Source organism: Petromyzon marinus, chromosome 48, assembly GCF_048934315.1.
Source record: "Petromyzon marinus isolate PM22_M1 ecotype Great Lakes invasive population chromosome 48, UKy_Petmar_22M1.pri1.0, whole genome shotgun sequence".
Classification (NCBI taxonomy): Eukaryota; Metazoa; Chordata; class Hyperoartia; order Petromyzontiformes; family Petromyzontidae; genus Petromyzon; species Petromyzon marinus.
Genome location: NC_133714.1, coordinates 10462779 through 10481501, shown reverse-complemented (window position 1 = coordinate 10481501; position 18723 = coordinate 10462779). Strand labels below are relative to the sequence as shown.

Genomic DNA, 18723 nt, shown 5'->3' with positions numbered 1-18723 from the left:
TCTCGCTAACTTGTAGGTATGATTATAAACACAAGGGAACCACAACTATCCATGACCAGGTCAAATTCATGGGGTTTTTGCAAGTTGTGTTATCGTGGAATGTATACACAGTGACTACACACGTAGAGATGCACTCGGTTCCCTTTGAATTGTTAAATCACAAATGAATAATGTTATGCCTTGTTTATAATATTCTTGGTTCTTTCGGTAAAGCCACGTAGATAGGAAATTTAAATAAAATAAAAAATAAATAAAAGCAAAAAACCCCCACGACGTTTCGATCGCAACACAAGCGGTCTTCATCAGGCGGAGAGAAAAAAGGGGCAAGCCTCCAAATGCAACTGCTTCTAGGGGCTTCCAGAGTGAGCAAAGCTGTGTGCGGCGTCAACAGCGTGGGTGGGGCAGCCAGCGCCAATGTAGGAGCAAAGCGCGAGATAGAGGTGGAGCTGAATGAGTCGGGCGCAGTCCAAGTGTGTTAGACAATGGGGGGAGGGAGGGGGTAGAGATAGGGGGGGAGGGGGTAGAGATAGCGGGAGAGGGGGGGTAGAGATAGCGGGAGAGGGGGGGGTAGAGATGGGGGAGAGAGAAGGGGGTAGAGGTAGGGGGAGAGAGGGGAGCAAAGCGTGAGATAGAGGTGGAGCTGAATGAGACGGGCGCATTCCACTTTTATCTGACACGTTTTTTGCAGTATGAGGCGGTGCTGCTGCTGTGTCTAATCCCATCTAAGTAATTGCAGGTTTATTTGTTTGCATAACGCTGTTTGGCCAATGCCAGTTACATTGTGTGTGTTGTAGCTTTGGGAGGAAATCAGACAATGCAGAGGAAACCCATGCAGATAAGAGTGACAGAACATACAAACTCCACACAGACAGGAGTCGCAAATCGAACCCAGGCGCTTCCAGTTGTAAGGCACGAGCGTCACCGCTGCGCCAACCTGCCGCCAAAAATAATTTTCACCCTTGCGTCATCAAATCCCTGTTTGACTTAAAATGTTCCCTAAATTATTTACCCTTTTTAGAGGATTTTAATCACCAATCAAATGCTGTGCACTTGTTAATTATACAGTAAATGCCAGGAGTGCGCATGGTCTGTGCACTTTTAATTAATTATCACCTTTTTGCGCATGACCTAATTTCCCATTTACTCGGCTCTATACAAAACAATTGCGCAAAACGTGCAAAAAACACTTGACATTTTAAAAACATTAATTTGTGTTCAAACGGATAATGGCCGCACAGCTCGGTGGAAAGCTTCTCCGAGAACAGCAACAGGATAATAAAAAAAACATGCTCCTTAACTTTGTCTTGGCATAAAACACAACAGCGTCTCGCAGCAAGAAGGGTCTGGGTTCTATTTCTGACTCGGGTGCCATTCTGTGTGGAATTTGTACGTTCTCTCCCTGTTCTGCTTGGGTTTCTTCTGTGTTCCCCGGTTTCTCCCATAACTAAAAGTTCATATAATGTAACTGGTTTGGTTTTGGTGAAAACACAGATATATTTTGGAGAATGCACTCCTTTAAAAAGTTGTATTGCATGTTATTATATGATCATTGTGTGTCAACTGACACCTGGGACACCCTCAAAATGAAGTGTTCCATCTCGAATGATTATCCAGGTAGAATATTGGAATAATTCACATAAAAATATGACACTCAAGAGTAACCAAGAAGAGGCAGTAGGGTGGTACCATGGTAACAATTCTGTCTCACATCAAGAAGTCTCTGGGTTCGATTCCCAACCCGTGCGCAATTCTTTGTGAAGTTTGTATGTTATCCCCCTCTTCTGCATGGGTTTCCTCCCATAGCTTAAAAAAACATATAAGATGTAACCGGTATTGGCCAAACATCTTAATTCTGGAAAATGACCGACAAATTACTCAATCGGGGTGCTGCTGTGGGGAGATGTTACCTCCCCCGCCTGGTATACAGGAGATCATGGGTTTGATCCCAACCCTGACGCCTGTATATTTGGAGTTTGCAAGTTCTCTCCGTGGTCGCGTGGATTCTTCTCTGGGTCCTCTGGTTTTTCCCTCCACATTTAGAAATCTGAGTATTTGGCTGCTATAACATTTCCACACGATAAGCCAACTAAGGTGAGCTCTCATTTGTGGCCGGGTCGCTTCTGAAATAGAGCTGTATTGCTCAGGTGGGCCTTACCTCATAAAATACAAATAGTTTAGTGTTTGTAAAAACATGAAAAAAATATCGCTCAGTTTTTTTTGGGGATTGCACACAACAGCAAGATCACCCCCTCATGTGAGAACTTGGCAGGACCCTCCCGACATTGAGTCTTTTCAACTACCTTGCTAAGAGACTATGAACACCAATGGGAACAAACCAATGACGAAAACATACGTTAATATAAAGTTCCTCATTTATCTGGCAAGGGTGGCATTGCTGGCAAGGCAATGGACTTTCTTGCAAGTTGAAATTACAGTTGGGTGTCAGCTCAATCCATCATCTCTGAGCCAAATAAAATTCATACCTCTTCTTTGGTTCTTTCAGTAAAGTCACGTAGAATGAGAATAAAATAATAAAATAAAATAACACAATAAAATTCTCACGACGTTTCATACCACTTTGTGCTCGTTGTGTGGGGAGGCTGACTTCTCACTGACACTCCTGGGTCAAGCCACAGGTGGAGATTGCAGCCCCATTTCTCAGTGTGAGCAGAAGATGCTTTAAATGTCACGTGCTCCTCCTGGAGGGTAGACTACGGCAGTGGCCCTCCCCCATGGCCTCACCAAACACGCCTCTCTAATGCACCAGACATGCAATCCAGAGGTCGCCGGCTCGATCACCTGGCACGACAGTTAAACCAACGGTGAAAGTTTCTTAAATCCCCCGCCTCTATGCAGCACAACCGGTCGATTGGCAGGTTTTGTTTGGTGGGGTAAAGTGTGGGCACTTCCACCTCTTCCAAAACACGTATCTTGAATTCGCACCGTACATAGCCAACCGAGCTAATCGGAGGCACCTAGCTAATCGGTGTGGAAGAGTAGACCAATGCCCACTCGAGGGGTTCTGTAGAGCTCCCTCTAGTGGAGGCCTTTCTACCAGCAGTGATGTGAGCAAGACATTTCAGGTCCGCACCTTTACGTCACCTTTACCTGTACCAATTAAAGTCACGTAGGTATGCGTTATTGTTAAATTGAAGTGTGACCATGAAAGCACCGTTGGGTGTTGTAACATCCAGTGGAATAAGTGGCTCTGGCATGGACAACATGACATCATGCGTGCGGACTCGTAACAGAAAAACATGAAGCAATAATTGTATAATTAAATCATGCAGTGCCAGAATTTTCTACATTATAAAAGAGAGTGCGTGCTGCATTAACATGGTTTGCGAAGCTTTAGGCTAAAATATATAATCCTATTTTAATACGCCACATCATTAGGACTGGTATTTCTTTCAGATGTTCATATCACTTACAAGAGAATATTCGGTGAACATTGTGTTTTCACATTTAGGCAGTTGTAGCGTTTAAAAGAGGATGTATAATGACTCTCCCCACAACCTCAGTCATTTGGTTAATCATCACAATTTGGAGTTCAAATTCCCTTCAAGACTCGTTTGGAGTGTTTCCAGTTCTTCCATCTCATTTGTCCAGTTTTGTTCCTTCCATCATCCTAAATGTAGTTAATAGTAAATAATCCTCATGCACAGTTAGATGCACGTATCGTGGGCGTAGGGGTTATTTTTAATTGACACATTGTTACGTGTGTATTCAGCAGCATGCACACAAAGATAATTGGTAGGCAATAGCAATTTAAAAAATGTTTCTCGTATAATTACAGATAAACTCGTGAAATAATTAACAAAAGCTAATACGTGGTCGCGTCCCCATCGGTGGTTTCCCCTTGGCCGTGATTATGTTCTATTTCGGATTTATATAGTGTCCTTTCCAGGGCACTTTAAAATGCAAAGCCAACGGCGGTCAGTGAGGGAGGTGACAATGAATGGAGGGACAGGGGCTGGGAATGGAGCTGATGTTGCTGGGGTAGGTTCAGCAGAATAAGGTGGAGTGTTATGGTGAGTGAGGGTGTCTGATGGGTGCAACGCGGATGAGAGGCAGTGGGGTATGGGGTACATGCGTGAAGTGGTAAAATGGGCATAGATGAGGGTAGGTGAAGGGTTGTAGGGGCTTTGGTCTGGTGACCGGATAGTTGAGCTGATGGAGGAGCACAGCGTAGGGCTGGGGGAGAGATGTGGTTAGGTGCACATAGAAAGCGAGACGTGGGTGCCTGGTCAGGAATCAGGGTCGTAGAAGGAAGAGAACTGGGGGACTAGGAGTAGGTTAGAGGCAGGGAAAGGAACTGTTAGTGTTGGAGGCAGTGGAAGAGAAAAATCAGTAGAGAAGAGAAAGGACCTGAGGGCCGAGCAAAAGATGGAAAACGAGGGTGAGAGTGTGATGTGGAGTGGGAGTTAGTTCCAGTGCAACGGGGCAAGAAGAGAAAAAGAACAAAAGCGAGACTGGGCGCAAGGAGGTGATGGAACAGTGATAAAACGGAAGTATTGAGATCGAAGGGAGCGTGCAGGGACATCTAAAGCAATGAGAGAAGAGAGGTAGGGCGGGGCAAGACCGTGCAAAGCTTTAAATACTCTAGGGTGAGGAATGTAAAAAAGACAGCGGTGATAGACAGGAAGCCAGTGGAGTTGTTGATGTGTATGGAAGGTTGAGTACAGTCCGTGCAGCTGCGTTTTGGATGTGTTGGAGAGGGATGAAGGCATAAGCAGGGAGGCCGACCAGGAGTGAGTTGCAGTAATCCAGTCGAGTGAAGACAAAGGGGAGTGTACGGGGAGTTTGGCAGCAGTGGTAGTGATGAGTGGATGGATTTTCCTAATGTTTTACAGATCGTAACGGCCTCGGCGGCGAGTGGTGTTGGAAATTTGGGAAGTGAAGGAGAGAGTGGCATCGAAGAGTTAGGGTGGTAGAGTTTGGGTAGAGGCTAATGGGGGAGAAAATAGATGGAGCGTGCAGGAGGGGGTGAGCGAGAGGATGGAAAGAAAAGCACCGAGGTTTTTGGAAAGGTTTAGGGAAATGAAATGTTCGGTCATCCACGCTTGTATGGCTGTAAGGCAGGATGAGATGCCGAGGGAAAGATCAGGGGTGAATTATTTGAAGGAGGATTCAATTTGAGTGTCGTCGGCAAAGAAAATGTTTTATATTTATTTATTTATTCATTTTGGTATAGCCCTGTGAGCCATTCGGCTCTTGATAGGAGATACCGATGGAAAAAAGAATAGACTCTAGGGGAGATGTATATATGGAGAAGAGAAGGGGACCAAGCACCGAGCCCTGGGGAACACCGACCGTGAGGGGGGTGGTGTAAAAAGAGCAGTGGTTGACAGAGACAGTCGATGAACGGGAAGTTAGGTAGGAACGGATCCAAGAAAGAGGGGTGTCAGAGATGCCGAGTTCGGAGAGAGTGGATAGGAGTATGGAGTGGTCGAGGGTTTCGAAGGCAGAAGATAGATCGAGAGAGATAAGGACGGAGGATAGACCGGAGTGACGCGAGTTGGCCAGGCGCTTGTGGATGTGAAGGATGGAAGTTTCAGTGGAATGGAGAGGGCGGAACTCAGACTGGTGGAGGAGATACAGTGAGTGGGAAGAGATGTAGGATAAGAGAAATAAGAAAGCAAGGAAATTGATATTGAGCACGGTGGACTGTTTCTTCAAGGATACCACGTGGTTCAAGGGTCGAAGCGCTGAGGCTACACCACTGATATCATGGGTCCCAATCCGAGGAGATGTCTGCAATTAATACCGGTTTCTCATGTGTAGCGAAGGTATTGGTCACCAATGTTGGCACACGCAAAAAAAACCCGTGGTATTAAACTGAAACTAAAAATATTGGTTTAACCGTCATGCGACAAACAATGTCATAGCAAAGCTTATCAGAAAGTGTGCCTCCTACTTTGAAATTATGAAAGGCAAAACAATACCTTATGCAGGCCGTTCTCTGACACATGGGGCATACTGCTCTGTAAGCTTTCTCAGTTAATCATCTTCTGACGTAATTCCGATAGCACAATTGGGAATATATTGGGAAAAGCGATATCAGTGTTAATTTTCCCCCCTTGCAGAGCATTCTATCACCCCTTGCTGGGGAATGGCCCACGGCAGGTGAAATCACGTAACTACGTCTGAGATCTCGCCAAGTGATATACCATCATCTTCTGTCAGCTCGCCATGCAGACACCGTAGTGTCCACACCAATGTGGACCAGAGCCATCGGCACAGGGCCTCGTCTTGACCTCTGCTGGGAATGAGGCCATAAAGAGCACTCAAGGCTGCCTCACATTCAAACTGAATACCGCTAAGGTGGCAGGAATGAATTAATGCCTCACCTTCACTTAAAACATTGTTTAAGGATTGAATGCTTTTTAATTTCATGTATGGCGTAGCCTCCTATTAGAACACGCATTTGTTTATATACATATGTTATTTCTGCTTAAAATTGGGCAGCAAGAGCTGAAATTACACAAATAAAACTCGTTTTAAAATTTCATCCGTAAATAACTCTACCCCAGTTGTAAGGTTCAGAAATTGAAAAGAGTTAGAAGTCCTGTTGAGCCTTTCATTTTTACTTTTCTTGAGAGTTGCCCGAATCCTTTTGAAATGATAATTGAGCACAGGAATGCATCACTAAGTGGATTATACGTTGACTTCTCTACCAAAGTTCTACCCACAATGCAATGTGCCAGCAACATTTTACTTTGAATACAATTTAGTTTATTTAGGAAGACATTCGATTGCTTAAGTGTTAGTCTGTTACTCAGTATTTACTAATGCCACTTTAAAACGGTTAATCAGGAAACTTTTTGCAATGTAATTCTTCTCAGGCTCCATGGTGTAAAGTGCAGTCCCCAACTCTTACCAATTCTCTCTTGCCTCTTTAGTCTTGCACCATGAAGAAGGGCCATTGCTTGAAATGTCGCCTGTCTTATACTTTTCCTTTTAATGCCACAATGTTACTGATGAAAGGTGTTGGGGCTTTTGTTGTTTGTGAATGTGCACCACTGCCCAAACACGATCACCAGAGAATGTCTCATCCACACGAGAGTTCCCGAATTTTCCCATACACTCAGCTACAGAGATGTTTGCTACACAGTTGTTAAACTTACAATGTTATTTTTTGCACTTTGAGAGCAATATTTTTTTTATTCTAGCTCAGATAATTCAAATAAGACGTGGTCCTCGGCAGAACTTACACTCCAGGATCAGCTGAAGTGTAGTTATAGATCTTTCGTAACATTGTGATTGCGTAGCATGCTAATGGAGACGTAAAATCATGTCACTGTCGGTGCATTCATCTTGATAATTAGTCAATTGCCGTTGCGTAGCAACGTTGCCTGGTGTGATGTGTATGACTAACATATGGCTTCATGGCATGTCAAACAAGGCTTAGAATTACCCACTAAGTTATAGCAAAGGTCGCCTTGTGGCAGCTCCTAAGCAGGGTACCACGCGTAGCGCAAAGTGACATGAGCACGAGTAGCCACGAGTAGCCGGTTAATTAAAGTGCCTGGGCAGAGTGCCAGCTGTGCTGTGGCTCTTGCAGCCCACTGGTTGCGGCGCTGCAGTGGCTGTGAGACATTGAGGTTAGTGCAATATTTAATGGCCTGACATTTTTTTTTCTTTTTAAGGTATTATGCCTCTGAACAATAACCTAATTACATTTCTGAAAAATCTATTATACCGATGCCTACCTCTAAAGCATTCCACCCTTAAATACAAGAAAGTGGGATGGCTACTTAACCAAAGCTTTTTTCAGATCACTCCATGTAATCTGGCAGATGGGGCGGCGGGGGGGGGGGGTAAGAGGGAGCGAATAGGAGCGAATCGTGAGGAAACAGATGAACGAGTCTTCAGCCAGTCCCAGTCATTTTCCATCCATTTTACTAAGTATACAATGATATAATAAATTCAAGCCATATTGTAATGCTGAGCACAATGGACTTAGAATCTCTAAGTTGCATGTTTACCCCAGCAGTATTTAGTGGGTAGGTCACAGTTGATGGGGCATGTCACATGCAGTGGAGTAAAGTGTGTGTACTCCCACTATGTCCAAGATGTCTGGCCAGCGTAGGAGTTGGGGTTTGGGACTACTGTATTTAGAATCCATAGGGACTATTTAGAGCTCGTCCTGCTGGAGGTGTGAGCGAGGGATTGCATGGCGGCATCTTTACCTTTCATACAGCCGTAAAACGGCCTTTCTGTTCAAGAGGCCAACGTCAGCACATCTTCAGGTCTAGCCGCCGGTGGCCGCGATGAGCGGAGAGCCGCACTTAAGCCCTCGTGAGCCGTGTATGACAGCGTCTGATTAAACGGACAGCCAAGGTATGCAGCTTTTGGGGTCCACAAGGCATCGTGCAGCTTGAGGTTGGTTCAGATTTATTGCTCTGGATTAGCCCCCCGCTGTATAATTTTAATCTTGCTTTGCCACGTGGATTGTAATTCTTGGTATTCAGCTCTTGTATTACTGAGTCTTCTCTGCAAAATTGATGTTTAATATAAATGGTCTCACCTGTCAGTATAGATGTAAGTACAATGTGTTTTTTTTTATGTTTGCATGTCAAAGGCCTCTCAACTGCTTATGTAAACAATACTAAAAATTGATAACTAAAGGGTGTTCAACGTGACTTTATCTTGCTCTACTGTGCCACTACATACATATCAGTAATGTATCGTGAGCCTGTATCTCCTAAATATGAAGGCAAATTTAATTGTCCAAAGTGGTGTCGGTCAAAAATGCTGCATTCATTTGAGTTGTTAGTTGACGGCAGTTAAAAATTGGTGTCAGTTCTGATCTACCCGATACCTGAGTTGAATAGGTAATGAAACTCATCCGGTAGTGAAAAGTCGGATTTTGATGTTAGATTCTTTGGTTCTTTCGGGTAAAGTCACGTAGATAGAAAAATAATAATAAAGTTAATACAAAATAAAATAAAAAAACAATAATAATAAATCACTAATGTAGACTGTAGCCTGGTTCGTAATCGGAGTGAGTGTACTGGCAGTATATAATATAGACTGTAGCCTGGTTATTAAGTTTGGTGAGTGTACTGGCAGTCTATAATGTAGACTGTAGCAATGGTTATTAAGCTAGGTGAGTGTGCTGGCTGTCTATAATGTAGACTGTAGCCTGGTTCTTAACCTCGGTGAGTGTACTGGCAGTCTACAATGTATACTGTAGCCTGGTTATTAACCTCGGTGAGTGTACTGGCAGTCTATAATGTATGCTGTAGCCTGGTTCTTAATCTCAGTGAGTGTACTGGCAGTTTATAATTTAGACTGTAGCAATGGTATTTTAAGCTGGGTGAGTGTGCTGGCTGTCTATAATGTAGACTAGCCTGATTCTTAACCTCGGTGAGTGTACTGGCAGTCTATAATGTAGACTGTAGCCTGGTTCTTAACCTCGGTGAGTGTACTGGCAGTTTATAATGTAAACTGTAGCAATGGTATATTAAGCTGGGTGAGTGTGCTGGCTGTCTATAATGTAGACTGTGGCCTGGTTCTTAACCTCGGTGAGTGTACTGGCAGTCTAAAATGTAGACTGCAGCCTGGTTCATAACCTCGGTGAGTGTACTGGCAGTCTATAATGTATACTGTAGCCTGGTTCTTAACCTTGGTGAGTGTACTGGCAGTCTATAATGTATACTGTAGCCTGGTTCTTATCCTCGGTGAGTGTACTGGCAGTCTATAATGTATACTGTAGCCTGGTTCTTAACCTCGGTGAGTGTACTGGCAGTCTATAATGTATATTATAGCCTAGTTTTTAAGCTGGTGAGCGTATTGGCAGTCTACGATGTAGACTTTAGCAATGTTTATTAAACTGAGTGAGCGTACTGGTAGTCTATAATGTAGACTGTAGCCTGGTTATTAAACTGAGTGAGCATACTGGCAGTCTATAATGTAGACTTATTCTGGTTCTTTCAGTTATAAAAAATAAAATAAAAACAAAAACCGCGACGTTTCAATTGCAACACAAGCGGTCATCATCAGGAAAAGGGGGGTTAGCCTCTAAAGGCAAACTGTTTATGAAGGTTTGGAGACGTGCGTAGCCCAAGTACGTCAGCAGCATGGGCGGGGCAGCGAATGTTAATGTTGGAGGAGAAAAAAACAACGCCAACGCAGCGGGTCTACACCAATCAAAGGGCCGCCAGGCAATCATTGCACCTCGCTCCACATACCCACAATGCTGACTGTGGAGGTTGACAAGAAAACACAAATAAAGTCATGACTCAAAGTGGTTGATGACATCTTTCCAATGATTACTGAGTTTATAACCATCCTCTCGGTTGAAATTGTGTCTGTATATATGTGTAGTGTTGTAAAGACGAGCAGACTTCTTAGGAGGCACACTCTGTTTATTGTATTATTCCCTCATACAGTCCTTAACACACACAGAGGGATATACGGTCCCCTCACCCGATACCCTAGGGAGGTACAGCCTCCGGACCTGGTGGGGCTCACACGTCTACCAATTACCTCCTTGATACCTGAGGAGGTACAGCCTCCGGACTTGGCGGGACTAACACGTCTACCCCTAACCTCCTTGATACCTAAGGAGGTACAACCTCCAGACTTGGCGGGACTCACACGTCTACCGATTACCTCCTTGATACCTGAGGAGGTACAGCCTCCAGACTTGACGGGACTCACAGGTCTACCGCTAACCTCCTTGATACCTAAGGAGGTACATCCTCCAGACTTGGCGGGACTCACACATCTACCGCTATTATAGCCTAGAGTCCTCCGGCTAGGACCTAGGGGAGGCTATCTGACCCACCGCTGGCCCGGTGGGTCCTGACCACTGGGTATGCCGAGCCTTAGCCCTTAGAAGGGCTGGAAGGCTGGTCCAGGGTCCTAGCTCGGCTTCAGCCCAGTCTTGTCTTCGTGTAGGGAGAGAACTCCCCGAGCTCTGTTGGGTCACTCTTCTTATACTCCTTCGTGGCCAAGCAGAACCAATCATACATTCCCACGTGGAACCGTCTGATTGGTTCTGACCAAACCCTGGCTACGATCCGTTTCACCTAGACTGACCCCAACCGTTGTACGCAGAGGTAATGCTGCACTGCCCTGGTGGCAATGCAGGTTATGCAACAGTGCGTAGTTAACACCTCTACATATGGATGGCTTAATGAACGAATCTTTATTGATAGCTAGTAGGCTTGCAAAGTACCATTGTCTTCCAGAAATCAATTTCGTGTGTGCCAGCCGCATAAGCTTTCGAAACGTCGTGGTTTTTGTTTTTCTTTTTTTATTTGTATTTTATTTTTATTGCTGAAAGAACCAGAATAAGTCTACATTATACACTACCAGTATGCTCACTCAGTTTAATAACCAGGCTACAGTCTACATTATAGACTACCAGTACGCTCACTCAGTTTAATAAACATTGCTACAGTCTACATTATAGACTGCCAATACGCTCACCAGCTTAAAAACTAGGCTATAGTATACATTATAGACTGCCAGTACACTCACCGAGGTTAAGAACCAGGCTGCAGTCTACATTATAGACTGCCAGTACACTCTCCGAGGTTAAGAACCAGGCTACAGTCTACATTATAGACAGCCAGCACACTCACCCAGCTTAATAACCATTGCTCCAGTCTACATTATAGACTGCCAGTACACTCACCGAGGTTAAGAACCAGGCTACAGTATACATTATAGACTACCAGTACACTCACCGAGGATAAGAACCAGGCTACAGTATGCATTATAGACTGCCAGTACACTCACCGAGGTTAAAAACCAGGCAACGGTCTACATTATAGACTGCCAGTACACTCTCCGAGGTTAAGAACCAGGCTAGTCTACATTATAGACAGCCAGCACACTCACCAAGCTTAATAACCATTGCTACAGTCTACATTATAGACTGCCAGTACACTCACCAAACTTAATAACCAGGCTACAGTCTATATTATAGACTGCCAGTACACTCACTCCGATTAAGAACCAGGCTACAGTCTACATCAGTGTGGTTTTTTTAATTATTTCTATTTTATTTTTATTATTTTCATTTTTATTCACTTTAATTTTATTCTTCTTCTTCTATCTACGTGACTTTACCGAAAGAACCAAAGAATATGAATTCCTGCAGTCACGAAAGTTTTAAGTCAAAATTTGATGTTAGATTAATAGTCTTATGCCACAGATGAGGAGCTTTATTGGTCAAAATGTGAAATCAATTAATTGGTACGTATGAACAATATCTTTATATTATTGGTTCTTTCGGTAAAGTCACGTAGAAGGGAAACAATAAAATAATTAAAATATAAAACAAAATCTCACGACGTTTCGACTGCAACACAAGCAATCATCATCAGGTGTGAAAACCACAGCAATCATCATCAGGTGTGAAAACCACAGCAATCATCAGGTTTGAAAACCACAGCAATCATCATCAGGTGTGAAAATCACAGCAAGAAAATTTAATATTTTCTTGCTGTGGTTTTCACACCTGATGATGATTGCTTGTGTTGCAGTCGAAATGTCGTAATAATTTTATTGTTTTATATTTTTATTAGTTTATTGTTTCCCTTCTACGTGCCTTTACCGAAAGAACCAAGAATATCAATCCCTGCAGTCACGAAAGCTTTAAATCAAAACAATATCTTTATAAACGTGACAATATGTTTGGCCGGTCGAGAGTTAATGAAAACACTTTTGCCTTAATACAACCGAGTGGCCAAACCCAAAAATCCAATGTGGATCATCGAATGGCTACCAACGTGGTAGGTTCTGCTACCGCTGCTGCGTGGTTTTACGCGCTTGTGCTGTGCAGCCCTCCCATGTTGTTGTTCGGCACGATTCTTAAAATTCAGGTCCTGAAGAAGCTCCAAACAGGTGGAGCGAACTGTCGGACATCGTGCCGAACAGCCCGCGATGTGACCTGGCAACACACCTGTGATGAGTGCACCGTATTTCTGCTGCTGTTCGATTTCATCTCCGGGAAATTGGCATCATTGCAGATGCCTAAATGTAATTCCACACTCGCATATTTATCTTCCCAACATCCATGTATGTACCAATAGCAGCAGCAGCAGTAATAGCTTCTATGAGCGACAGAGCAATCAACGCCTTGTTGCGTAGGGTTAACGGATTGAGTCCAGTGGGCACCCTGATTAATACCGCGGGTGTATTAACCTTAAAGATACTACTTGCCGTCCGCTTGACAGCGGACGTTGAATATCCCTTGACCTCATTTGCAAGTGTAAGGTAGGCCTTTGTCTGTTGGAATCGTGGTCCGAATTTGTACGAAAAAAATAACGTGGACATTTCTCAAATTCAATGTGCATAGCAATAATCGCCCTCAACTACAAAAACCTGGCAGGATCATTCTGGAAAGAGTCATGAGACTACGTAAATAAGCGGAACAATAATAATCTTAAACCTTGACTTTCGTGACTGCAGGAATTAATATTCGTAGGGTCTTTCGACTTCAAAGAACCTATCTACAGTGAGGGAAAAAGTATTTGATCCCCTGCTGATTTTGTACGTTTGCCCTCTGACGAAGAAATGATCAGTCTATAATTTTAATGGTAGGTTTATTTGAACAGTGAGAGACAGAATAACAACAACGAAATCCAGAAAAACGCATGTTAAAAATGTTATAAATTGATTTGCATTTTAATGAGGGAAATACGAATTTCACCCCTCTGCAAAACATGACTTAGTACTTGGTGGCAAAACCCTTGTTGGCAATCACAGAGGTCAGACGTTTCTTGTAGTTGGCCACCAGGTTTGCACACATCTCAGGAGGGATTTTGTCCCACTCCTCTTTGCAGATCTTCTCCAAGTCATTAAGGTTGAGGTTGACATTTGGCAACTCGAACCTTCAACTCCCTCCACAGATTTTCTATGGGATTAAGGTCTGGAGACTGGCTAGGCCTCTCCAGGACATTAATGTGCTTCTTCTTGAGCCACTCCTTTGTTGCCTTGGCCGTGTGTTTTGGGTCATTGTCATGCTGGAATACCCATCCACGACCCATTTTCAATGCCCTGGCTGAGGGAAGGAGGTTCACACCCAAGATTTGACGGTACATGGCCCCGTCCATCGTCCCTTTGATGCGGTGAAGTTGTCCCGTCCCCTTAGCAGAAAAACACCCCCAAAGCATAATGTTTCCACCTCCATGTTTCACGGTTGGGATGGTGTTCTTGGGGTCATAGGCAGCATTCCTCCTCCTCCAAACACGGCGAGTTGAGTTGATGCCAAAGAGCTCCATTTTGGTCTCATCTGACCACAACACTTTCACCCAGTTGTCCTCTGAATCATTCAGATGTTCATTGGCAAACGTCAAACGGGCATATATATGTGCTTTCTTGAGCAGGGGGACCCTGCGGGCGCTGCAGGATTTCAGTCCTTCAAGGCGTAGTGTGTTACCAATTGTTTTCTTGGTGACTATGGTCCCAGCTGCCTTGAGATCATTGACAAGATCCTCCCTGTAGTTCTGGGCTGATTCCTCACCGTTCTCATGATCATTGCAACTCCACGAGGTGAGATCTTGCATGGAGCCCCAGGCCGAGGGAGATTGACAGTTATTTTGTGTTTCTTCCATTTGCGAATAATCGCACCAACTATTGTCACCTTCTCACCAAGCTGCTTGGCAATGGTCTTGTAGCCCATTCCAGCGTTGTGTAGGTCTACAATCTTGTCCCTGACATCCTTGGAGAGCTCTTTGGTCTTGGCCATGGTGGAGAGTTTAGAATCTGATTGATTGATTGCTTCTGTGGACAGGTGTCTTTTATACAGCAAACAAGCTGAGATTAGGAGCACTCCCTTCAAGAGTGTGCTCCTAATCTCAGCGCGTTACCTTATAAAAGACACTTAGGAGCCAGAAATCTTTCTGATTGAGAGGGGGTCAAATACTTATTCCCTCATTAAAATGCAAATCAATTTATAACATTTTTGACATGCGTTTTTCTGGATTTTTTCGTTGTCATTCTGTCTCTCACTGTTCAAATAAACCTACCATTAAAATTATAGACTTATCATTTCTTTATCAGTGAGTAAACGTACAAAATCAGCAGGGGATCAAATACTTTTGTTCCCTCACTGTACGTGACTTTACTTTCGGTAAAGACCCAAATAAGAAGAATATTAAATATAATCTTATCTCCAGCATCATCTTCATTATCTGTGAGAAAAGCACTGTTATCCCTGCTTGGGAGGCAGGGGTTGGTGGATGGCCAGTAGTGGGGGGGGGGCGCAGTTGGCAAAGAGAAGATGGCGTGGTTGGCAAGCAGCCAGCGAGCCAAGTAGCAGCCAAGACGATGGTGGCAGAAGCGCAATTGGAAAGTTGACGGTAGCGCCCTGATGAGCGGGCCGGGGAACAGGCTGCTCCTGCTGGCAGCGTGTTTTACTGACCGTCATCTCTTGCCCATGTGTTGGTGCTATGGAGAATATTACATCGCAGAATCGTGATGGACGGTTGTAGCTTGAAGAGGCATTCATCCAGCAGTGGATTCACCGTAATTTGATGATGACGATTGTAGCTCAAATCACAAATCTTAAAGCTACCAGCTGTTAGAATTGTAAAACAAAGCAACTGATCAAAGTACTTGAGGTTGTTCAGGTGTCCTTTGTCAAGGATATTGTTCTGCCAAATATAATACTAAAATATGATATTATTTTATACCTACGTGACTTTACCGAAATAACCAAAGAGTATGGATTCCTGCAGTCACGAAAGCTTCAAATCAAGGCCAAATGTAACGTCTCACCTTGTTAAACAGAGGATATGAAATCCAATTGATGCCCTGGCAGTCAGGTACGATGCTTTTTTAATGAACCTTAGTTCCCAGAGCAACCATCGAGCAAGGATATATATAGAAAATTAGGTTTTTACTGACAATTCCATTCACACAACAGAAATTGAAGGCATGCTGGGAGTATTTTTTATTGCTCGCGTGGCAAATTTTACAGAAAATAGCTCTCAAGCGCATTGTTACATCGAGACAGGTGAAGTGTTTCAGTTTTATATAAAGGGACACAGAGATTTGAACCCTGTTAAAAAATATATCCCCTACTCACTTCATCATTGTCCGCCTCTATCACTATCCTTCCTGCAGAGTTTAAAACCTGAAATAACTGAACTTTTTTCACCTAATGGTAAAATATAAGAGTGGTAACTCTGGTGGTAGGAATTTAAATTTGCCAAATTTTTGCAGATCGTTTCAAATGTTGGAATTTCATTGCAGACGAATGCAATTTTACAAAGGGAGTTGCATAAAGTAGAAGCATATTAAAACATTTCTATATGTATTGGGGATATTATATTATTATTCTATAAATATGTACAGAGTGGAGGTTGATTGTAAGGTTTTCTTGGCTACACTGGCTTGGCGGGGAAGAGATGGGTTCATCAAAATTCAGGGAGCATCATCTGCCTTGAACAGTCTTCATACAGGTTTCAAGTAATCACGGGTAGAATGTGCCGGGGTAAAAAAAATCGGTGAAATAAATTATACTCTGCTGCAGCACACATCCTGAATGTGTGTGTGCTTGTGTGTAAACCCATTGTATGGTTTGTCTTAAGAGTTCTTTAAAAACCCCAATAACAACACCCAATAAGGCAGCAGCAACAACATAATAATGGATTGAATAGGGACATAATTATTTTTTTGGTTTTACATTACGGAAAGGGGAGTCCTGTAGTGTAGCAGTGGCTCTTTGACTTGCTTTGAGCTCGACAACCTGAGTTTAATCTCGGCTAATGTCAGTGGTTACTGATATCTGAGCCAATTCTGGGGACCCCTTCTTGACCTTGCACGAGCCAACATGGGGAAGTATGGTCAAACAAACTCCCATGGATGACCCAGCATGGGGAGGCCTTCATCCAACAATGGATAGATAAAGGCCTGAAAAAAGTACTGCTACCAAAGAGTAGCAGTACACCGGGGTACTGTAAGTCAGGGATGACATCCTTGACTTACAGTACTCCGGTGTTTACAAATTGAGTTGTATCTGCGGTGACTGCTGTATCGGGGAGACAAAACGACATATTTCTGACCGAATTCGTGAGCACAAATCAGATTTGAAACACGGCAGAACGAATTCGTCGGCCGTAGCTGATCATTATCTCAACACAGCGGGTTCTCATGAGATTGTTTTCTCCGATGCCAAAGTACTATGCAAACCTCCCGGTTATTATCAAAGATTTGTCCATGAAGCCATCCAGATATACAAACATAGACACAACTTCAACCGAGAGGATGGTTTTAAATTAAGCAACCACTGGAAAGATGTCACAAACCAAGTCAAAACTTTAGCTCCCTTATAAGCATGCAGCATATTCTTTCCGAACTTTTCCATTTTTTGTTTCCATTTTTCCATTGCCCCCGTGCAGTGGCCCACCGGATCCACCGCACCCTCAACTTAGCCCTGCACCCCATCAATGTCCCTTACTTGGCTCCTCCCCCCCCCCCTTAACCTGTATTTAAGCTCGAGGCTCTCAGAGCCTCCCCACTTGATGCAGCGATCATGCTGTGACTGTTCCACCTGAAGACGGAAGCTTGTGTTGCCTCCGAAACGTCGTGATTTAATTGTTTTCTTTTATTTTTTATTTTACCTACGTGACTTTACCAAAAAAAAACAAAGAGTATGAATCCTTGCAGTCACGAAAGCTTCAAATCTTGAAGTAATGAAGATGTTCGGCAATATAAATTGCTGTGTCTACCTAACATTGTCTTGCTGGCCTTAGTCGTATCATGACTTACTTCAACTTTTGACCACTAATTGCTCACAGCTTATTAGGCATCGCCCAGAGTGCAATTGACTTCAACTATGGCCAACAGATTCTGACAGGCACTCGGAAATTTCCATCTGAGATTACCAAACTGCCCAGTTAACTCAGCCTCAAAGCCCTGTGGTGTGACACACAAAATGAGACGAAGCACTCGACTCACTTTGCTGGTTGATGAGTTCAAATCCCAAACAGGAGTCAGTTCATGCAATGAGATTGAGGTGGAATGATTCCTCCCCAGGCCACTTGGTGAATCGTTGCCTTTCAAGATCCCAATTTGATTTATACTTTTAGTATTTTTTTACATAACGTTAAATTATAGCACACCTAGTGGCTGCAGGGATGACGTATACAATTTTAAAAACATCGGTGTTAATCGGTAAAGTCGATGCATAATCTCACCCCTAGTCGTATCCCCCCAGGTCTGATTAAACGAGGATCACTTTATAGGATGTTAATCGTGGCTATGAAAAATAAGAATAGGTTTTATCCTTTCTGGTAATAAAACAGGTGTTAAGATGTTCAAACACCGAATAGATACCTTTTGCGAATAATCAGGTTTGCATTAACCACACATACTTGTGGTGAACGTGCAAACATGCTCTGATAACACTATGTAACACAATTTGTGCCCCTGGGTAGTAAGTGTTATTTTGTAATTGCTTACACGTAAAAAAGTATAGAAAATGTCCATTATTCCCCACAAACTTTGCTTTTGTGACCAGGACAGTGATATTTTGATATTTACCCATTTCTAATGAGAAAACTGGCGAATTTGTGTCTTTTCGTTCACATGAATTTATATGAAAGTAATACAAAAAATACTACAAAAGATTTAGAAGTGAGTAGTTTTTCGAGATTTACGATTATACTGTAAATCATTTTCACGAATCAGCCCCCAAATGTAGTCTCCCATCATGTTCTCGTTATACTGTTCTTGGTAGCAGCGTTCAAAGTCCAG

General features: G+C 43.4%; 1 protein-coding gene across 7 annotated transcripts in view; it reads left to right on the top strand.

Moving 5' to 3' along the window:
* Nucleotides 1-18723, top strand: part of LOC116952791 (contactin-2-like) — a 353699-nt gene that overhangs the window by 150041 nt on the left and 184935 nt on the right. The window lies entirely within an intron of this gene.